We start from the raw sequence: 12,481 nt of genomic DNA, 5'->3' as shown, positions 1-12,481 counted from the left end.
GATCCTCTGATGACGCAGCACCTTCTCAATACTGCATTGGAGCAGTAGGCTTTGACCAAGTGTTTGAACCCAGTGCACTTGCAGGCAAGGGTCTCAATGATGGCAGCATAAACAGGCAAGATTGCGATGAAAGTATATCCTTCAATTGCTTCAGAGAATGATTGAACCAAAATAAGTTTTTTTAAACTTTGGATTGGGGGGGGGGGGGAAGAGAAAAGAGAGGGTGGTTGCAAACATCCACACATTTTAATAACACGTTTTGCAGCACTGACCTAATTTTGTGTTCCAATTAAACCGTGTTGTCATTTAAACGGCTAAGACAGCTGCTGTTTTGCACTAGATCTGCAGCAGCAGTGATTCACAAACCATTCACAAACTAATAAAAGGTCATGGACCTGTCTCTCCAAAGATGCTGCCTAACCTGCTGAGTATTTCCAGCACTTTGGTTTCCTTTCAGAATCCCAGCATTGGCAATATTGTTTTTTGAAAATTGTGTTATTCGGTATTAAATATTTTATACATAAAACAAAACACAAAGAAAAATGAATAACAAAAGAAAGCACCCCATCCACTGTACCAGCCCATACATATGACTCACAAAATAGAATCATAGAATCCTTACTGTGCAGAAGGAGGCTATTCAGACCATCGAATCTGCACAGGCCCTCGGAAAGAGCACCCTACCCAAGCCCAATTCCCCACCCTATCCCCTGTAGCCCCACCTAGGAGCAATTTAGTATACCCAATCCACCTAACCTGCACCTCTGGTCTGTGGGAGGAAACTGGAGCAACGAGAGGAAACCCACGCAGACACAGGGAGAAAGTCCAAACTCCGCACATAGTCACTCGAGGTCGGAATTGAACCCAAGTCTCGGGCTCTGAGGCAGTAGTGCTAACCACTGCCACTGTGCCACCCAATAACCACCCCCTCATCCCTAAAGCCCCTCCCAAGCCCCCTCCTCCCCTTAGCAACTAACGGTGACCAACTTTTTAAAGTGAAGAATAAAGAGACCCCCATCTCTTATGGAATACTTCAATCGCCCCTCCTCAAGGTGAACTTAATCTTCTCAAGATACAGAAATACCATCGGATCCCCCAGCCACACTGAAGCGCAGGGCAGAGAAGCTGACCACCCCAGCTTGTAAACAGTCAGCGAGGTGAGCATTAGCAATATTTTGCTTGTGTCATATTTATAACAAGTTGCAAGTGCATACGATGGGTGGAGGGGGTTCGGGGACCCAGAGGCTCAGGCGGGGGCAAGAGCTCAGCCGGGGGGGGGGGGGCCTCAGTTGGACGAGTGGGCTGGATGGGGCGCTTTGGTGGGAGGGGAAGGGGGGGGCAAGAGAGCAGGGGGCAAGAGAGCGGGGGCAAGAGAGCAGGGGAGCGGGGGCAAGAGAGCAGGGGAGGGGGGGCAAGAGAGCAGGGAGGGGGGGCAAGAGAGCAGGGGAGGGGGGGCAAGAGAGCAGGGGAGGGGGGGCAAGAGAGCAGGGGAGGGGGGGCAAGAGAGCAGGGGAGGGGGGGCAAGAGAGCAGGGGAGGGGGGGCAAGAGAGCAGGGGAGGGGGGGCAAGAGAGCAGGGGAGGGGGGGCAAGAGAGCAGGGGAGGGGGGGCAAGAGAGCAGGGGAGGGGGGGCAAGAGAGCAGGGGAGGGGGGGCAAGAGAGCAGGGGAGGGGGGGGCAAGAGAGCAGGGGAGGGGGGGCAAGAGAGCAGGGGAGGGGGGGCAAGAGAGCAGGGGAGGGGGGCAAGAGAGCAGGGGAGGGGGGGCAAGAGAGCAGGGGAGGGGGGGCAAGAGAGCAGGGGAGGGGGGCAAGAGAGCAGGGGAGGGGGGGCAAGAGAGCAGGGGAGGGGGGGGCAAGAGAGCAGGGGAGGGGGGGCAAGAGAGCAGGGGAGGGGGGGCAAGAGAGCAGGGGAGGGGGGGCAAGAGAGCAGGGGAGGGGGGGCAAGAGAGCAGGGGAGGGGGGGCAAGAGAGCAGGGGAGGGGGGCAAGAGAGCAGGGGAGGGGGGGGCAAGAGAGCAGGGGAGGGGGGGCAAGAGGGGGGCCTCAGAGGCTGACAGACAGGTTGGGGGCCCTGGAGGGTAAATGGGAGTAAGCAGGCGAGAGGCCCCACAGCAGGCGAGAGCGGTTTTGCGAAAAGCAGGGGCTGCGGCCAGCTGGGGAGTGAAAATGGCGAGGGCGGAATGGCCGGGTGGGCGAAAAGGTGGGAGGGGAAAAGAGTTGGAGCACCCAGAGAAAACCATGCAGACACACGGAGAAAGTCCAAACTCCGCACAGACAGTTACCCGAGGTCGGAATTAAACCCGGGCTGAGTGGACAGGGATGCCCAGGCCAGCAAGGGAAGTGCCCAGGCAGGCAGGAGTTGGGCTGCCAAAGATCAGGGCTAGGCCCTGTGGATTTTGGCCTCGGGCAAGTAATGAAAAGTGGTGGCCTCAGCGGGCGAAAGTGGGGATAGGGGGGTTGAAAAGGGAGGGGCCTGGGCGGGCGGGAGTCTGACGGGGGGGGGGGGGGGTATGCGGCTTTCCTCCTGACAGGGCATCAGGTACCGGGTTCAACTAGATTTGCAACCTAGGTGCAACCGATTCGCGCCTTCCAAGAGGAAAAGGTACGACACACGCACGGGAACAGTGTGCGACCCTTTATTTCTTCCTTTCGTTGCCAGGGCGGGCCAAAAGGGCTGGGGGGCCGAACAGGCAAGTCAATTGGGCTTGGGCGATCCTGGGTGGACGAGGTAGTGGGTGGGCCCAGGTCAGCAAGGATGGAGGGTGTGCCCGGACGTGCGTTTGGGGGGGGGGGGGGGGGGAGTGGGGGAGAATGGGGATGAGCTGGGCAGACAAGGGGGCCAGGCTGCAGGGGGTTGGGGCACTGGAAGAAGAGGGTTTTTGTCTGGGCGATGCTTTGCCAAGGGACTGGGGTCTCGGGCAAGGAGTTCCAGTGAGGTTCATTAAACCATAGTCATTGCGTTTTACAGCACAAAAAGAGGCTCTATGGTCCATCAGGTCTGCACCAGCCATCAAGAACCGATCCATTCTCATCCATTATTTCAGCACCATGTCCCTGGCCATGAATGTTATGGCATTTCAAGTGCTCATCTAAATGCATCTCAAATGTTGTGAGGGTTCCCACTTCTACCAATCTTTCAGGCTGAGTGCCAGATTCCCACCACCTTCTGGATAAAAAAGTTATTCCTCAAGTCTTCGCCCCTCATCGTAAATTTTTCCTGTTTATTTACCTTTCCTATTTAACCGATCTGTATCCCTCAATTTTGTACAGCTTCTTCAGGACCCCCTCAGCCTACCCTGCTCTAAGGAAAGCAACCTCAGCCTAACCAGCCTCTCTTCATAGCTGAAATGCACCAGCCCACCTCTGCACCATCTCGAGGGCAATCACCACCTTCCTGGTGAACTGCACAGTACTCCAGTATGGCCTATATAGTTTTACAGCTCCATCATGACCTATCTGCTCTTGTATTCTATGCCTCGGCTCATAAGAGGCAATGATCCCTCCTTAACCACCATATCAACCTGTCCTGCTGCCTTCAGGGATCTTTGGAAATGCACCCCAAGGTCCTTCAGGTCCTCTGTACTTCCAAGCGTCCTACTGTTCATTGTGCATTCTATGGCTTTCTTAGCCCTTCCCAAATGCATCACCTCCCAATTTTTAGGGTTAAATTCCATTTGCCACTGTTCTGCCCATTGGACGAACCTCACAGTATTGTCCTGTAATCTAAGGCTTTTCCTCTTTGCTATTTCCGTGTCATCTGCAAACTTATTGATCGCATCTCCTACTTTCATTTGGGTGGGGAGTGAATTTGGGTGAGTGCAGAGGCCACATGCGGAAGGTTGTAGGAGTGTGTCCAGGTCAAGGGGTGTGGGCTGGGTGAAGGGGTGGCTCAGGTGAGCAGGAGGTGACACAGTGGTTAACACTATTGCCTCACAGCACCAGGGACCTGGGTCTAATTCCAGCCTCCAGGCGCCCCCAACCTTTCTCTCACCCTCCGGGGCCCCCACCCCCTCTCCTGCCTCCCCCACCCACTTGTTCACCTGCCACCCCCGCTGGGCCCCCCACCCAGCCCACTCATCCAACTGAACCCCCACACTTGTCCACCCAAGCCCTCATTTAGCTGAGGTCTTGCCCCCACCTGAGCCCGTGGGTCACCGAGCTCCCTCCACCCATTATAAATGTGACAAGCAAAATATTGCCAATGCTCACCTCGCTGAGTGCTCACAGATAGGTCCTGTTGGGGTGGAGGTCAACTTCTCTACCCTGCTGCTCAGTGTGGCTGGGGGATCGGATGGTGTTACTGTAACTTAAGAACAGTAAGAAGTCTTACAACACCAGGTTAAAGTCCAACAGGTTGGACTTTAACCTGGTGTTGTAAGACTTCTTACTGTGCTCACCCCAGTCCAACGCCGGCATCTCCACATTGTAACTTAAGAAGGTTAAGTTCAACTTGAGGAGGGTTGATTGAGTGGTTCCTTAAGAGATGAGGATTACTTTATTCTTTACTTTAAGGAGTTGGTCACTATCAGCTGCTCTGGGGAGGGGGGGGGGGGGGAGGATTGGGGTTGGGGGGGAGGGGGGTAGGGATTGGGGGGGAGGGGGGTAGGGATTGGGGGAGGGGGGTGGGATTGGGGGGAAGGGGGTAGGGATTGGGGGGGAAGGGGGTAGGGATTGGGGGGGAAGGGGGTAGGGATTGGGGGGGAAGGGGGTAGGGATTGGGGGGGAAGGGGTAGGGATTGGGGGGGAAGGGGGTAGGGATTGGGGGGAAGGGGGTAGGGATTGGGGGGGAAGGGGGTAGGGATTGGGGGGAAGGGGGTAGGGATTGGGGGGAAGGGGGTAGGGATTGGGGGAAGGGGGTAGGGATTGGGGGGAAGGGGGTAGGGATTGGGGGGAAGGGGGTAGGGATTGGGGGGAAGGGGGTAGGGATTGGGGGGAAGGGGGTAGGGATTGGGGGAAGGGATTGGGGAGGTAGGGATGGGGGAAGGGGGTAGGGATGGGGGGAATGGGGTAGGGATTGGGGGGAAGGGGGTAGGGATTGGGGGGAAGGGGGTAGGGATTGGGGGGAAGGGGGTAGGGATTGGGGGGAAGGGGGTAGGGATTGGGGGGAAGGGGGTAGGGATTGGGGGGAAGGGGGTAGGGATTGGGGGGAAGGGGTTAGGGATTGGGGGGAAGGGGGTAGGGATGGGGGGGAAGGGGGTAGGGATGGGGGGGGAAGGGGGGTAGGGATGGGGGGGGAAGGGGGTAGGGATGGGGGGAAGGGGGGTAGGGATGGGGGGAAGGGGGTAGGGATGGGGGGGAAGGGATTGGGGGGAAGGGATTGGGGGGAAGGGATTGGGGGTAGGGATTGGGGGGGGGAAGGGGGTAGGGATTGGGGGGGAAGGGATGGAGGGAAGGAGGTAGGGATGGAGGGAAGGAGGTAGGGATGGAGGGAAGGAGGTAGGGATGGAGGGAAGGAGGTAGGGATGGAGGGAAGGAGGTAGGGATGGCGGGGGAAGGGGGTAGGGATTGGGGGGGAAGGGGGTAGGGATTGGGGGGGAAGGGGGTAGGGATTGGGGGGGAAGGGGGTAGGGATTGGGGGAAGGGGGTAGGGATTGGGGGAAGGGATTGGGGGGAAGGGGGTAGGGATTGGGGGGAAGGGGGTAGGGATTGGGGGGAAGGGGGTAGGATTGGGGGGGGAAGGGGATAGGGATTGGGGGGGAAGGGGGGTAGGGATTGGGGGGGAAGGGGGTAGGGATTGGGGGGGAAGGGTGTAGGGATTGGGGGGAAGGGGGTAGGGATTGGGGGGGAAGGGGTGGTAGGGATTGGGGGGAAGGGGGTAGGGATTGGGGGGGAAGGGGGTAGGGATTGGGGGGAAGGGGGTAGGGATTGGGGGGGAAGGGGGTAGGGATTGGGGGGAGGGGGTAGGGATTGGGGGGGAAGGGGGTAGGGATTGGGGGGAAGGGGGTAGGGGTTGGGGGGGAAGGGGGTAGGGATTGGGGGGAAGGGGTAGGCTTGGGGGGAAGGGGGTAGGGATTGGGGGGGAAGGGGGTAGGGATTGGGGGGGAAGGGGGTAGGGATTGGGGGGAAGGGGGTAGGGATTGGGGGGGAGGGGGTAGGGATTGGGGGGGAAGGGGGTAGGGATTGGGGGGGAAGGGGGTAGGGATTGGGGGGGAAGGGGGTGGGGATTGGGGGGGAAGGATTGGGGGGGAAGGGATTGGGGGGGAGGGTAGGGATTGGGGGGGAAGGGGTAGGGATTGGGGGGGAAGGGGGTAGGGATTGGGGGGAAGGGGGAAGGGATTGGGGGGAAGGGGGTAGGGATTGGGGGGAAGGGGGTAGGGCTTGGGGGGAAGGGGGTAGGGATTGGGGGGGAGGGGGGGTAGGGATTGGGGGGGGGAAGGGGGTAGGGATTTGGGGGGGGGAAGGGGGTAGGGATTGGGGGGGAAGGGGGTAGGGATTGGGGGGGGAAGGGGGTAGGGATTGGGGGGGGAAGGGGGGTAGGGATTGGGGAGGGCTGGGGGGAAGGGGGTAGGGATTGGGGGGGGGAAGGGGGTAGGGATTGGGGGGAAGGGGGTAGTGATTGGGTGGAGGGGTAGGGATTGGGGGGAAGGGGTTAGGGATGGGGGGAAGGGGGTAGGGATTGGGGGGAAGGGGGTAGGGATTGGGGGGAAGGGGGTAGGGATTGGGGGGGGAAGGGGGTAGGGATTGGGGGGAAGGGGGTAGGGATTGGGGGGAAGGGGGTAGGGATTGGGGGAAGGGGGTAGGGATTGGGGGGAAGGGATTGGGGGGGAAGGGATTGGGGGGAAGGGGGTAGGGATTGGGGGGGAAGGGGGTAGGGATTGGGGGGAAGGGGGTAGGGATTGGGGGGAAGGGGGTAGGGATTGGGGGGAAGGGGGTAGGGATTGGGGGAAGGGGGTAGGGATTGGGGGGAAGGGGTAGGGATTGGGGGGGAAGGGGGTAGGGATTGGGGGGGAAGGGGGTAGGGATTGGGGGGGAAGGGGGTAGGGATTGGGGGGAAGGGGGGTAGGGATTGGGGGGAAGGGGGTAGGGATTGGGGGGGAAGGGGGTAGGGATTGGGGGGGAAGGGGGTAGGGATTGGGGGGAAGGGGGTAGGGATTGGGGGGAAGGGGGTAGGGATTGGGGGGAAGGGGGTAGGGATTGGGGGGAAGGGGGTAGGGATTGGGGGGGAAGGGGGTAGGGATTGGGGGGGAAGGGGGTAGGGATTGGGGGGGAAGGGGGTAGGGATTGGGGGGGAAGGGGGTAGGGATTGGGGGGGAAGGGGGTAGGGATTGGGGGGGGAAGGGGGTAGGGATTGGGGGGGAAGGGGGTAGGGATTGGGGGGGAAGGGGGTAGGGATTGGGGGGGAAGGGGGTAGGGATTGGGGGGGAAGGGGGTAGGGATTGGGGGGGAGGGGTAGGATTGGGGGGGAAGGGGGTAGGGATTGGGGGGGGAAGGGGGTAGGGATTGGGGGGAAGGGGGTAGGGATTGGGGGGGAAGGGGGTAGGGATTGGGGGGGAAGGGGGTAGGGATTGGGGGGGAAGGGGGTAGGGATTGGGGGGGAGGGGGTAGGGATTGGGGGGGAGGGGGTAGGGATTGGGGGGGAGGGGGTAGGGATTGGGGGGGAGGGGGGTAGGGATTGGGGGGGAGGGGGTAGGGATTGGGGGGGGAGGGGGTAGGGATTGGGGGGGGAGGGGGTAGGGATTGGGGGGGGAGGGGGGTAGGGATTGGGGGGGGAGGGGGTAGGGATTGGGAAGGGGGTAGGGGAGGGTATTGGGCAGCAGTTAGCACTGCTGCCTCAGAGCCAGAGACCCGGGTTCAATTTCGACCTCGGGTGACTGTGCGGAGGTTGGACTTTCTCCCAGTGTCTGCGTGGGTTCCCTCTGGGTGCTCCAATCCCTTCCAGTCCAAAGATGTGCAGGTTAGGTGGATTGGGTATGATCAATGTGCAGGGTTACGGTGAAGGAGTGGGCCTAGGTAGGGTGTTCCTTCAGAGGGTCAGTATACACTCAATGGGCCGAATGGCCTCCTTCTGTACTGTAGGTTCCTGGGCAGCCCTGGGTATTGCGGCTCCCGGGGAAATAGGAGTCGGGGGGGGGGGGGGGGGATGTGTCCCAGGAGGATGGGGCGAATTCCAGGGCGGGCGGGGGGCTCCGGCACCCTCTGGCCCCGGTCTCCCTGCACCGCAGCCCGGGACACCCCGTGTGGCGCCATCTTCAACCGAGGCGCCATTTTCGCTCCGGACCCCGGCGGGTGGTGTCCTGAGTTGGCATCTCCCTCCCGCCCCGCTCTCTTCCCCCCCGCGAAACCCGCTCTGCCGCCGGGCTCACCTCATTTGGCGGCCACTTCCATGAAGCTCACGACAGCCTTTACCCGGAACCGGAAACGCAGCGAGCCGCCTCCCCACGGCACTGCGTGGTGATCGCCGGGTGTTGTTGTTCCTTACGGTGCGCGTGCGCGAGGCTCGAGGATTTTTCCTTCTGGGCCAGAGGTGGCGCTGTGACCTGCGGGTTAGTGGCGGGAACTGGAATAGAAGTTCAGGAGACCGGAGCAATGTTGTTTGCGTTGAAATTATGGAGCAGATCAGTGATGATCTCATTGAATTGCACTACAGGCTCAAGGGGCTAAATGGTCTCTGCTCCTATATTCCCAGTGATCCGATAAAGAAACAGTTCAAGCCTACCGTCCAGATGGGTCTTCATGTCCCACACAAGCCTCCTTCCACTCTTAACCCAACATCAATATATTTGCTGCAAGTATAAGGACAGCCGTCTTCATTTCTGTGTGTTTCTGCGAGGGGCTTTATTCAACTGATCTTAAGAGGTCTGCTGTCAGAGTCAGATAGAAGTCTTACAACACCAGGTTAAAGTCCAACAGGTTTGTTTCAAACACGAGCTTTCGGAGCACGGCTCCTTCTTCAGGTGAAGAAGGAGCCGTGCTCCGAAAGCTCGTGTTTGAAACAAACCTGTTGGACTTTAACCTGGTGTTGTAAGACTTCTTACTGTGCTCACCCCAGTCCAACGCCGGCATCTCCACATCATGGTCAGAGTCAGACACATGGCATAGCCACCTGACTGCAGAAAGCCTGAGGTGCTCAATCAGACTGGTTGCATTTCAAAGCGCAAACATCCGCCTTTCATTTGAACTAAAGATACAGACATCTTTAACCTTGCGAACAAAAAAGATACATTTGCATGCACAATGCTGTGCGACTGATTGACCCAACATTCCCACTCAACACCCACTGTTTTCATGCATTAACGCCATTTGTTCTGCTAGCCAGTTAACGCACATGCATTGCGTAATGATCGAGACCAGGTTTTTGAGATTGGCCAATTGGAATACGAGTTCCCTGGTTAGTGGGCCAATCAGGGAACCTCTTCTTTGTATATATTATGATGTGGAGATGCCGGCATTGGACTGGGGTGAGCACAGTAAGAAGTCTTACAACACCAGGTTAAAGTCCAACAGGTTTGATTCAAACACGAGCTTTCGGAGCGCAGCTCCTTCCTCAGCTCCTTCCTTCACCTGAGGAAGGAGCTGTGCTCCGAAAGCTCGTGTGTGAATCAAACCTGTTGGACTTTAACCTGGTGTTGTAAGACTTCTTATTGTATATAATAGGTAGTGTCAGATCCTCTGTACTCCCAGTTAGCAAATGGAATGTACATGGTTATACTTGTGGTGAATGTAACTCCGTAATTCACACTATTGTATATACATGAGACCATGCATTTGTAAGCGCAGTTGCGTTGCCCGACCACTAGGGGGAGTAGCGCTGGGAATGCTTAGGAGTTTGTACAGGGCTCCACCCTTGGTTCCGCCCACGACTCCTCCCCCTGGACTGCTGTATAAATACCAATGCTCAGAGCCAGTCGTTCAGTTCATCGAGAGTTCAATGCGGAACAGGCTGGCTCTGTTGTAAGTAGATTAAAACCACTGTTCATATCTTAAAGCACGTGTCTAGTGAATTGATGGTTCCATGAATACTGCTGTTGGTTTTTTTTAATAAAAGGGATTCTGAAGGGACATCTGCCTCTGTGGGCTTATTACACATTGCATCCTTAGTCTTTAAATCATACAGGTCTCTTAATGGTCCTTGTGCGTGTTGGCATTGGCTATATGTCTGGGTGATGTCCCTTGTCCAGACAGTGTCGTTCCTATGGCTCTTGTTGCTTTGGTGACTGTTGTTCCTGTGGGAATGGACCTCTGGGATTGATGGTAGTTCTGTACTCAGTGCAGCTGGTGAGATCTCTTCTTGACTGCCTAATTTCTGTGAAAGAGTAGTTTCACTAGTTCAGTCAGTGCATATTCCTGGGGTTTTCGCCTGTATATCTGGTTAAGTATTTTCAACTCCTGCTTTTTGAGTTGCCTCCTATAGAATTGGGTGACATTCTTTCCTTCTGGCATCTTGTGTTGTCCCTGTAATTTGTTTGATCAGATCTCGCACATCTTGGGTCATTGAAGACTCTAGTTCATTGTGCATTTTCAAAGGTTCATACTCAGCTGGAATCTTGCCCAGCTCTGATGTGAATATTTTCCTGCCGACATTTAAAAACTTTGGCTCATTGCACTGATGCGGTTGGCAGCCATGTTGTGGTTGTTTGAATATTGTCTCCCTTTCTCTGGGGTTTTTCTCTGTCCTTCCTCTGTTGGCATGTTCTGGGTTACCAGCCCAAGCTTTATGCTTATTACAGCAAGGATGAGTGGGCATTTCATCACATCTATGATGTGGAACTTGAGGGCTGGAATTTCCCAACTTTGCCAGCCCCCAACCACCACCCCCTCCCCCACTCCAGCCCAAGATCCCACTGGTGTGAGGGGCTGGAAAATTTCTGCCAAAATCGTCCTTGCCATTACGTTAGGCTGTCAGATGAACCCATCCTCTCGCTATTATTTTTATGCTATAATTTAGCCTGAATCTTAATTTCAAAGGCTTCATTTTTGTATCGCCAGATTGAGCCACTTCCCACAGATTGGTGAAAGTATTGCGTGACTCACCAATGTCTATCTGACACTTTCTGTTCATATAGCCTTCTGCGTCCTTATGGTGACAGTCACTTACCATTTGTTGTCTGGGCTTGACTGGACCAGACTGTTATAATGTGTGTAACTCTTAATCAGACTAATCTGTTGATAGTTCTCCTGTGGCTGCCTGTTTTGGCACGTTTTTCTTTTTTGCTGACAAAGCATTTGTGTGTGAAATAATTCTGCTTCTTGCAGTTGAAACACTGCTTTCCCCATGCTGGACAATCCTTCTATTCTCGTGCATGCTGCGTTCCACAGCATTTGCATCCTGCCTGTGTTTTCTAAGCTCTTTTGGCCTGCACTGTCTCTCAGCATAATATATCTCCTGGTCTTCCCATACGTATACTCCAGCGCTGATGTTTCACAATTTTTTTGTATTGCTTTCTTTAGCATCAATTCTCATCTTTCAGTAGAGTTGCTCTCACTGTGGTATCTCCTCGGATCAATCTATCTTTAATCAGATAACCTTTTAGCTGTCTAAATTCACATGATTGCACCAGCGCATTACTGCTGTGATGTGAACGATAAAGTGGATGAATTAATGGAGAAAATAGATGTAAATGGGTATGATATAGTCAGGATTACGGAGACATGGCTGCAACTTGACCAGGGATGGGGACTGAACACCCAGGGGTATTCAGTATTTAGGCAGAACAGTCAGAAAGGAAAAGGTGGTGAAGTTGTTTTGCTGGTTAAAGAGGAAATTAATGAAGGAAGGATATTCGCTCTGACAATGTGCAATCTGTATGGGTAGAGCTGAGAAACACTAAGGGACAAAACCTTTCAGTGGTGGTTGTATATAGACCCCCAAACTGTAGTGGTGATGTTGGGAATGGCATTAAACAGGAAATTAGAGATGCATGCGATAAAGGAACATCTGTAATTTTGATTGCCTTTAATCAGCTATAAATTGGGCAAATTAAATTAATAACAATACCGCAGAGGAGCAATTCCTGGAGTGTATACGGGATGATTTTTTGGACCAAAACATTGAGGAACCAACAAGAGAACAGGTCACCCTAGATTGGGTACTGTGTAATGGGAAAGAAATAAGTAGCAATCAATTTGTGCGAGGCCACTTGGGGATGAGTGACCATAATATGATGCAAGCCTTCATCAACATGGAGAGTGAAGTAGTTGAGTCTGAGACTTGGGTCCTGAATCATAATACGAGAATGGTAAAAGGCACAAATTTGTTATGATGGATAGCGAATGATGGTGGATAAACCAATGAACTGCAACAATTGTTTATTCCTGTCTGGTGGAAAAGTAGCCAAACCATGGCTTAAAAGGGAAATTAGAGATAGTACAGAAGAGGCTTACAAATTGAGCAGGAAAAACAGTAGACCTGAGGATTGGGAGCAGTTTAAAATTCAGCAAAGAAAAAAACCAAAGATTGATTATGAAGGGAAAATAGAGTATGAGAGTAAGCTTATGAGGACATAAAAACTAACTGTAAAAGTTTCTATAGGTATATGAAGAGAAA

The 12,481-nt window shown here is 55.1% G+C and overlaps 1 protein-coding gene across 1 annotated transcript in view; it reads right to left on the bottom strand.

Moving 5' to 3' along the window:
* The window catches only part of fgfr1op2 (FGFR1 oncogene partner 2), a 34,814-nt gene extending 26,378 nt beyond the window's left edge, over window positions 1-8,436 (bottom strand). Inside the window, exon 1 of the mRNA XM_038780936.1 lies at window positions 8,301-8,436. The gene's annotated coding sequence lies outside the window, so the exon portion shown is untranslated. The remainder of the gene's footprint in view (window positions 1-8,300) is intronic.
* Window positions 8,437-12,481: the final 4,045 nt, after the last annotated feature.

Source organism: Scyliorhinus canicula, chromosome 20, assembly GCF_902713615.1.
Source record: "Scyliorhinus canicula chromosome 20, sScyCan1.1, whole genome shotgun sequence".
NCBI classification, from domain to species: domain Eukaryota; kingdom Metazoa; phylum Chordata; class Chondrichthyes; order Carcharhiniformes; family Scyliorhinidae; genus Scyliorhinus; species Scyliorhinus canicula.
Note: the sequence above shows the minus strand (reverse complement) of the source record. Positions and strands in the feature narration are given on the sequence as shown.